Below are 10,383 nucleotides of genomic sequence, written 5' to 3'. Positions count from 1 at the left end.
TGGCATGGCTAATCCACCCAGCTTTCCCTGGAGCATGTTACTTGGCCCCTCAGCCCACATCCTGCTCCACCCTTCGCCAGCCTCAAGTGCCCCTACCAGCCCATCTAGCTGTTGTGAGCAGCAGAAATGGGTGTGGGCATGTATTCCAGGGAGGCCCAGTCGGCACACAGCTAGCTTCACAGCCTGTTTTATCATGGCCTCCTCAGCCACCCATGCCTGGCCACTTCCCATTCTGCCTGGTCTAAAGTTGCAGGGCCTTCACATGATGGCAGTGGGAGGAAAGCAAACCTCTCTGAAAGTGAAAGTGTTAGTCTCTTTGCGACCCCATGGACTGTAGCCCACCAGGCTCCTCTGCCCGTGGGGATTCTTCAGTCAAGAATACTGGAGTGGGTTGCCATGTCCTCCTCCAGGGGATCTTCCCAACCCAGGGATAGAACCAATGTCTCCCGCATTGCAGGCAGAGTCTTTACCTTTATTTATTTCAAAACAATTTTTGGCCATATCATGTGACATGTAGGATGTTGCCCAACCTGGAATCAAACCCATGCCCTCTGTATTGGGAGTGCAGAGTCTTAACCACTGGACTGCCAGGAAAGTCCGACCCCTCTACTTCTTTAAGCAGATATTTCATCTACTTGTTTGGGACCTGACTCCAAGGAGGACTCGGTGATGAGAAATGGCTGAACTCGTCTCTCTATGGTAACTTCTCTGGTGGCTCAGATGGTAAAGCATCTGCCTACAATGCGGGAGACCTGGGTTCAATCCCTGGGTTGGGAAGATCCTCTGGAGAAGGAAATGGCAACCCACTCCAGTATCCTTGCCTGGAAAATCCCATGGATGGGGGAACGTGATAGGTTACAGTCCATGGGATCGCAAAGAGTCGGACCTGACTGAGCGATTTCACTTTCACTTTCATCTCTCTGTAGGAACACCCAATCTGCCATTCAATGGATACTTATTGAGCACCTATGGATACTTATTGAGCACCTATGTTGGAGAAGGCAATGGCACCCCACTCCAGTACTCGTGCCTGGAAAATCTCATGGACGGAGGAGCCTAGTAGCCTGCAGTCCATGGGGTCGCTAAAGAGTCGGACACGACTGAGCGACTTCACTTTCACTTTTCACTTTCATGCATTGGAGAAGGAAATGGCAACCCACTCCGGTGTTCTTGCCTGGAGAATCCCAGGGACGGCGGAGCCTGGTGGGCTGCCGTCTATGGGGTCGCACAGAGTTGGACACGACTGAAGCAACTTAGCAGCAGCATGTTTGGGTATCAGTTGTTGTGTCTGGTCCTGGAGCCACAGAGATGAGTGGGACTTGGCTGGCTATGCTTAAAAGGCTTGCAATTCAAAAGTGAGGGTAAGTGGAATGGACCTGTAGACACTTGAGCATGTATTTATAAAATTCTGTGGTTGGGGCATTGATAGAAATAGTGAGAGATAGTTCATGGACCTCTCATTCAATCTGTCCAAAAGTCCACTTACCATCTCCTCTCTACCCAGAGATGTCCTACCTCCAGGTTCCCCAATCTGGGTAGAGGGCACCAACACCATCCAGGAGCCCCAGGCAGACCTGGGCATCACCCTGAACTTTTTCCTTGCCTTGAATTCAGGGAATCAGGTCTTACCAATTTTATCTCCTCCTCATCACTCATATCCATTTCCTCCTCTACATTTTGCCTTCATGACTCATATTGTCTCCCTGCTTCCATTCTCACCTCCTTCAGCTCACCCTCTAGTCTGCTTCCTGAGCAATCTTTCTGAAATGCAAAAATGAGCACATGATCTCTCTCTTGATATTATTCAATTATTATTGTTAATTCAATTAAAATGATTCAATCTCTATTGACTTGAGGATGGAAACCAGACCCTTTGGCATAGCATGCATGTTCCTCTATGACTGAGCCTTTACTGGCCTCTCCAACTTTATCTCTGGCCACTTAATCCTTTACGCATCAGACAGAACCACCCACCAAGTTTTTATGCCTCCAAGCTTTTGCTCATGTGGCACTCGCTGCCCAGATGCCCCTCTATCACCTCCTTTGTGATACCCCTCCCAAGCTTGGGCCCTTCACACCCAAGCTCACACCCCTCCCCAGCTTGGGCCCCACATCTATACATTTGTCCCAGTAGCACTTGTAATGTTCCCTGGCCCTTTCTTGCTTATGTGACTGTCTCCAACACCTCCTAAGATATTAGGAGTAGAGGACATCCAATTTGCCTCCTATCCTCTCAATTGCCCTGTACAGGGCCTGCCATATAAATATGCCATATGTCATATGTGACTATATGAATACATCCAGGACTGAACACAACTTCAGGACAACAAGGATCCCAACTCCAGATTCTCAATCAGCTGGACTTGAGGGCTTCAGAGAGCTCTGAGGACCAGGCTGAACACTAGTTGGCCCAGTGGGTCCAGCCACTGATCACCCTATGCTATGTCCATATGGGAACTGAAGTGGCACTCGATTCCAAGGGCCACATTTTTCTCGTTCTTGGCCCAGGTAGCTGGGCCCCTAAGAACTCAGAATCTCCTCCATTCTGAGATGAGATGCTTCATTTCAAAAGCCTTCCTAAGTTCATCTTCAGGGCTCACAGACAGCAGCTTCAGTATGTGCCTTCTCTCCTGGTATGTGGAATCCTGGCTTGATCATCATCACCTAGAATAAATTTTAGGCCAGTCCTCACCCTAAGATGACATGGGGTCACAAGAGACTGATGTTCTGGGATCATGTGTCACTTCAAGCAGTTCCATTCACAGGCATAGCTCAAGTCCTGTGAGCTTACATATAGAAGAACTTAGAACAAAGGTTCAGGAGACTCTCCTCCCCTTCCAGAGCTCCGATTGTCTTTAGAAAGAAGACCACAAGTTATTATGGCCAGGTGCAATGTGACCACTCCAGATCACTATTAATTCTGACAGGGTTCATGGGTTGCAAGCAACAGAAACAGACCAGAAAATAAGGATTTTCCAGACAGCATGAGTCTTAGGTTGGACTCAGAAATACATCACCTTGAGATTCTAGATTCCAAGTTGTTACCTGGGAGGTGATCTTGGAAAGCACTGTTAGGGGTGTAAGCATATGCAAGGTATGATAAGGAAGGGAATCAGCAATGTGCACTGGTGAGGTTCCATCATGGGAAACCAGGCCTCAGTCCTCCCAGGATGGCTGGGACGTGTGTGGCCCACATCTCAGTTATTCTCACTGAAGGGGCAGGGAGCTGGGGTATATATCCATCAACTGCCATCAGTCACTGACTGATAGCTGCTGGAGGGAGCGCCTTACTCCCTGGCATTACTGGCCTGCCTCTCTCCCTGTCTTTCTTGCATCTCTGAGCATCCAGAGAAAGCCTTCTGTCAAAGGGTCTCAGTGGTTATGGATGAAAATATAGACATGCACAGGTATGGTGAGTGCCAAGGAGATGTGCCTGGGGCACTGACTGTGCCTGCTTCTGGACCTGTGTGGAAAATTAGATGGAAATCTGAAGAACTGGGCCCAAGAAAGAATTGGGCCCTTAAAACCTGCTCGAGTCCACTTCCTAACCAGAGAAAGTTAGATACTTTGATGAACAGTCTCCTAAAGATTGTAACCAGTTGCAGATAGGAGATCTCCAAAGCAAATTTGAGAACATGTTACCAGTAGAAGCCACTGGGCTTCTCTGGTGGCTCAGATGGTAAAGAATCTGCCTGCAATGCAGCAGCCCTGGTTTTGATCCCTGGGTCAGAAAGATCCCCTGGAGAAGGGAATGGCTACCCACTACAGTATTCTTGCCTGCAGAATCCCATGGACAGAGGAGCTTGGTGGGTTACAGTCCATGGAGTCACAGAGTTGGACATGACTGAGAGACTAACACTTTACCAGGAGAAGGAAGAATGTTATCAGTCAGACAAAAGTGACAGATGTCGCTAAATCTGATGCTGATCCCGCACCTGTAGGATCAATTCACTTACAGGAGCCCAGGACTTCATGAGGCTGGACCAATAGGGAAGTGATGAAGTCTCCTGGATATGAAAGTACTTCACAGATGGGCATGTGGGTCAGCTGGAGTACTGGTTGCTGACTCTCCTCTGGCCTGTGCAATGCCTCAGGGATGAACCAGGAGGCATTGGTGCCATCAGAGCCTGGGCTCTGGAGTCTGGACGCATTGCCTGTGTGACCTTGGGCAAGTCAGTTCACTTCTGAGCTATAGTACATGGGTGTGTGGAATGTGGTCATCTCCCAGGGGTGCCACTCACGTCATACTCCATGGATGCTGTAGTGTTAACTGAATTGGAATGGTGGCAGGTAAGTAGCCAGCATCCCCGGTGGCAGCCTCCGCAGGCCATGCAGTATGCTCTCAGGATCCTGGAGCATGCTGGGGTGCTCCAGAGCTTCATTTACAACCTCCTACTCCCATGTTTCTCTTCGGGGGCTGCAATCATGCTCTTCTGAGGTTACATTCATCCCCAGATATAAATTCATATACTCTCCTGCTATAGACAGGCTTACTCTACATAGTCAAACTTCAGTGAATTTATATCATCCAACTTTGTGGACTAAAAATATTGAGAGGGCCTCTCTGTGCAGTCTCCTTTTAACCTATAAAAACCCAAGAGAAGACTCTGACTGGACTGGACAAGTCATGAGCTCTTCTGTTGGACCAATCAATAAAGCCAGGGGATTGGACTTCTTAGATTGTCCAGGCTGGGGTCACATGCACTGGTTTTTGCCAAAGAAGCAGGATAAAGTCATTAGCAGTTGATCTTTTGGCCTGGCAAAATGCCAGAAGTCCAAATGGCTAAAGTCCTCAGTGTGGGTCCTGGGAGCCCTGGGAATCCTTTCCTTTGAGAGACCTTATCTTCCATGTCCAGTGTGCCCCTGGTGATGGTGCACACCCTCTGGAGGCAGTGTGCTCGCTTCTAGTCAGGAGCTGTGTTGGGCTGTTCCCCACAGGCCTGCAAGCCCTGTACTTACCCAGCCTTGATGAGACAGGAAGGAAGAGGGCAGGGCACAACCATTAAAAAAACGACATAGCCATTAAGATGAATGGGATATGACAAACTAGTTACCTTGTTCTTGGACAGGAAGAATAAATATTGTGAAAATGACTATACTATCCAAAGCAATTTATAGATTCAATGCAATCCTTATGAAATTACCAATTGCATTTTTCATGGAATTAGGACAAAAATTTTACAATCTGTATGGAAACACAAAAGATCCCAAATAGCCAAAGTAGTCTTGAAAAAGAAAAATGGAGCTGGAGGAATTAGGCTAACTGACTTCAGACTATACTATGAAGCTACAATAATCAAGGCAGTATAGTACGAGCACAAACACAGAAATATAGATCAATGGAATGGCACAAAAAGTCCAGAGACAAACTTATAGTCACCTAAATTATGACAAAGGAGGCAAGAATATCACAATGGAGAAAAGATAGTCTCTTCAGTAAGTGGTGTTGGGAAAACTGGACAGCTACATGTAAAAGAATGAAATTAGAACACTCCTTAACACCATACACAAAAATAAACTCAAAACAGATTGAAGACCTAAATGTAAGACCATAAACCAAAAAACTCTTAGAGGGAAACACAGGCAGAACACTCTTTGACACCAACCACAGCAAGCTCTTTTTCAATCCATCTCCTAGAGTAATGAAAATAAAACTCAAAAATAAACAAATGGGATCTGATTAAACTGAAAAGTTTTTGCACAGCAAAGGAAATCATAAACAGAATGAAGAGATAACCCTCAGAGTGGGAGAACATATTGGCAAATAAAGCAACTGACAAAGGATTAATCTCCAAAATATTACAAACAGTTCATGCAGCTTAATATATTAAAAAAAAACCCAAAAAAACTCAATCAAAAAAATGGGTGGGAGATCTAAGTAGACTTTTCTCCAAAGAAGACATACAGATAGCTAAAAAGCTCATGAAAAGACGCTTAACATCACTAACTATTACAGAAATGCAATTCAAAACTACAGTGAAGTATCATCACCTCACTTGGGCTGGAATGGCATCATCAAAAAAATCTACAAACAATAAATAAATGAGGGTGTAGAGAAAAGGAATCCTCTCGTACTGTCAGTGGTAATGTAAGTTGGTACAGCCACCATGGAGAACAGTATGGAGGTTCTTTAAAAGGCTAAAAATAGAGCTACTATATGATCCAGCAATCCCACTCCTGGGCATACAGCCAGAGAAAATCATAATTCAAAGATACTTGTACCCTAATATTCACTGCAGCACCATTTACAATAGCCAAGACACAGAAGCAACCTAAACGTTCATCGACAGAAGAGTGGATTAAAAAGATGTGGTATATATATACAATGGAGTATTAACTAAGTAAGTAAGTGTTAGTCGCTCAGTCATGCCCAACTCTTTGCGACCCCCATGGACTGCAGCCCACCAGGCTCCTCTGTCCATGAGATTTTCCAGGCAAGGATACTGGAGTGGGTTGCCATTTCCTTCTCCAGGGGATCTTCCCAACCCAGGGATCAAACCTGGGTCTCCACTGCAGGCAGATTCTTTACCAACTGAGCTACAAGGGAAGCCCACAATGGAGTATTACTCAGCCATAAAAAGGAATGAAATAATTCCATTTGCAGCAACATAGATGGACCCAGAGATTGTCATACTGAGTGAAGTCAGACAGAGGACAAATATTATATGATATTGCTTATATATAGAATCTTAAAAAATGGTACCAATGAACTTATCTATAATAAGATACAAATACAAAACAGAAATAGAGTTACAGAAGTAGAAAACAAACTTCTTGTTACCAGGGGGTAAGTGTAGGGAGAGATAAACTGGAAGATTGGGATTGACATATACACATTACTATACATAAAATAGATAACCAGGGTCTTCCCTGGCAGACCAGAGGTTAAGATTTCATTTTTCCAATGCAGGGGGTAAGGGTTCAATCCTTGGTCAGGGAGCTAAGATCCCACATGCTTCAGGGCCAAAAAAACAAAACATAAAACAGAAGCAATATTGTAACAAACTCAATAAAGACAAAAAGATGGTCTACATAAGAAAAAAAAAGAGGATAACTAATAAGGACCTATTGTATAGCACAGGGAACTCTACTCAATACTCTGTAATGGCCTTTACGGGTAAAGAATCTAAAAAAGAGTAGATATATGTATATGTATAACTAATTCACTTTGTTCTACACCTGAAACTAACACAGCATTGCAAATCAACTATACTCCAATTAAAATAAAAAAAAAAAATAAACTGGCTAAAACCTTCTAGACCCAAGGTGGCAGAAGATTTGACTTCCAGTCAAATCTTGAGTCTCATTATATGCTCATTGTAGTACATTAGCATCTGCTAAATGATACACCCATGGGCACCATGACAGTTCTGAGGCTGACCACAAAGGACAAAAAGTTGGCGGTGCTCAAACTCCTGAAAATCCCCACCCTTCTCTGATATAGTTAGAATATTCCTCCCACTCCTTAGCATATGAAATTACCAGCCCATAAAAACTAACCACCCCATATTTTGGGGCTGCTCTCACTTTCCAAGCTGACCCCATGACTCAGGGCTGCCTCTTGTCTTCTGAGAAGGCCCACACTCCATCTATGGAGTGGGTATCTCCCTGGATAAACCTGCTTTCACTTTACTATGGCTCACTCTTGAAATTTTTCCTGTGCGAAGCCAAGGACCCTCACTTGGCGGACTCACCCAAGACCTGGGATGTGACCATCCTCTCGCACCCCATCTTTCTAGAACATGAAGACTGAAGAAAGAGTCTGGAGTCAGTGACAGAGATGTCAACGGTTTAAGGGACAGGGAGAGCTTATATGTCTGCAGCCAAGTCCTGGAGCAACACCCAAAGTATGAGTGTGGCAGACAGTGGGCAAGACATGTCGCCAAGCAGTCTTTGCTCCAGGAAAGAGAGGGAAATTACCAGTTAGAGGGGGAAATGAAGACAGATTGGCTCATTGGTTACTCGGGAAACCAGCCTAAGAGGGTGTCCCCCACCATCCTTTTGATAAACTATTGTGATGGAGATGCTCTGAACTAAAGACTAGAACAGAGAGCTGGGGAAAGGATGGATTGGATCTGGGATTAGCAAATGCTAGCCATTATGTATCACTTTGCTGTTCACCAGAAGGTAAAACAACATTGTATATGACTATACTTTAATAAAACAAACTTAAAAAAAGAAAGTTTAGAACAATCACTAGTGGGGGCCTGGAGGCAAGTACAAAAGAAGGTCAGTCATGTGAGCCGGTGTAGGTGAAACAGACACTGGTTGAGCAGGGGACGTATAGAGAGCAAGAGACCAGCTATATTTTTTAATGATGTATTTATTTTTAATTAGAGGATAATTGCTTTACAATGTTGTGTTGGTTTCTGCCATACATCAACATGAGTCAGTCATAGGTATACATATGTCCCCTCCCTTTTGAGCCTTTCTCCAATCTCTCACCCCATCCCACCCCTCTAGGCTGTCACAGAGCATCAGGCTGAGCTCCCTATGCTATACAGCAAATTCCCATTAGCTATCTATTTTACATAGGGTAATGTATGCATTTCAAAAGTTCCAAAGAATAGCAAGGAGAGATAAGAAAGCTTTCCTCAGTGATCAGTGCAAAGAAATAGAGGAAAACAATAGAATGGGAAAGACTAGAGATCTCTTCAAGAAAATCAGAGATACCAAAGGAACATTTCATGCAAAGATGGGCTCAATAAAGGACAGAAATGGTATGGACCTAACAGAAGCAGAAGATATTAAGATGAGGTGGCAAGAATACACAGAAGAACTATACAAAAAAGATCTTAGTGACCCAGATAATCACAATGGTGTGATCACTCACTTAGAGACAGACATCCTGGAATGTGAAGTCAAGTGGCCTTAGGAAGCATCACTAAAAACAAAGCTAGTGGAGGTGATGGAATTCCAGTTGAGCTATTTCAAATCCTGAAAGATGATGCTGTGAAAGTGCTGCACTCAATATGCCAGCAAATTTGGAAAACTCACTAGTGGCCACAGGACCGGAAAAGGTCAGTTTTCATTCCAATCCCAAAGAAAGGCAATGCCAAAGATGTTCAAACTACCGCACAATTGCACTCATCTTACACGTTAACAAAGTAATGCTCAAAAGTCTCCAAGCCAGGCTTCAACAATACGTGAACCACAAACTTCCAGATGTTCAAGCTGGTTTTAGAAAAGGCAGAGGAACCGGAGACCAAATTGCCAACATCCGTTGGATCATCGAAAAAGCAAGAAGAGAGTTCCAGAAAAACATCTATTTCTGCTTTATTGACTACACCAAAGCCTTTTGACTGTGTGGATCACCACAAACTGTAGAAAATTCTGACAGAGATGGGAGCACCAGACCATCTGACCTGTCCTTAAGAAACCTGTGTGCAGATCAGGAAGCAACAGTTAGAACTGGACATGGAACAACAGACTGGTTCCAAATAGGAAAAGGAGTACATCAAGGCTGCATATTGTCACCCTGCTTATTTAACTTATATGCAGAGTACATCATGAGAAACGCTGGGCTGGATGAAGCACAAGTTGGAATCAAGATTGCCGGGAGAAATATCAATAACCTCAGATATGCAAATAACATGACCGTTATGGCAGAAAGTGAAGAAGAACTAAAGAGCGTCTTGATGAAAGTGAAAGAGGAGAGTGAAAAAGCTGGCTTGAAACTCAACATTCAGAAAACCAATATCATGGCATCCAATCCCATCAATTCATGGCAAATAGATACGGAAACAATGGAAACAGTGACAGACTTTATTTTGGGGGCTCCAAAATCACTGCAGATGGTGACTACAGCCATGAAATAAAATGATGCTTACTCCTTGGAGGGAAAGTTATGACCAACGTAGACAGTATATTAAAAAGCAGAGATATTACTCTGCCAACAAAGGTCCATCTAGTCAAAGCTATGGTTTTTCCAGTACTCATGTATGGATGTGAGAGTTGGACTACAAAGAAAGCTGAGCACCAAAGAATTGATGCTTTTGAACTGTGGTGTTGGAGAAGACTCTTGAGAGTCCCTTTTACTGCATAGATATCCAACCAGTCCATCCTAAAGGAAATCAGTCCTGAATATTCATTGGAAGAACTGATGCTGAAGCTGAAACTCCAATACTTTGGCCACCTCATGTGAAGAACTGACTCATTGTAAAAGACCCTGATTATGGGAAAGATTGAAGGCAGGAGGAGAAGGGGACAACAGAGGATGAGATGGTTGGATGGCATCACCAACTCAATGGACATGAGTTTGAGCAAGCTCCGGGAGTTGGTGATGGGCAGGGAAGCCTGGCATGCTGCAGTTCATAGGGTCGAAAAGAGTCAGACACGACTGAGTGACTGAACTGAACTGAGTGTGGGAAATGTTGCCTCAGG

This window comes from Giraffa tippelskirchi, chromosome 1 (genome assembly GCF_054371585.1).
Source record: "Giraffa tippelskirchi isolate mGirTip1 chromosome 1, T2T-mGirTip1v1.2.pri, whole genome shotgun sequence".
NCBI classification, from domain to species: domain Eukaryota; kingdom Metazoa; phylum Chordata; class Mammalia; order Artiodactyla; family Giraffidae; genus Giraffa; species Giraffa tippelskirchi.
The sequence above is the reverse complement of the archived record's forward strand: the minus strand, read 5'-3'. Positions refer to the sequence as shown.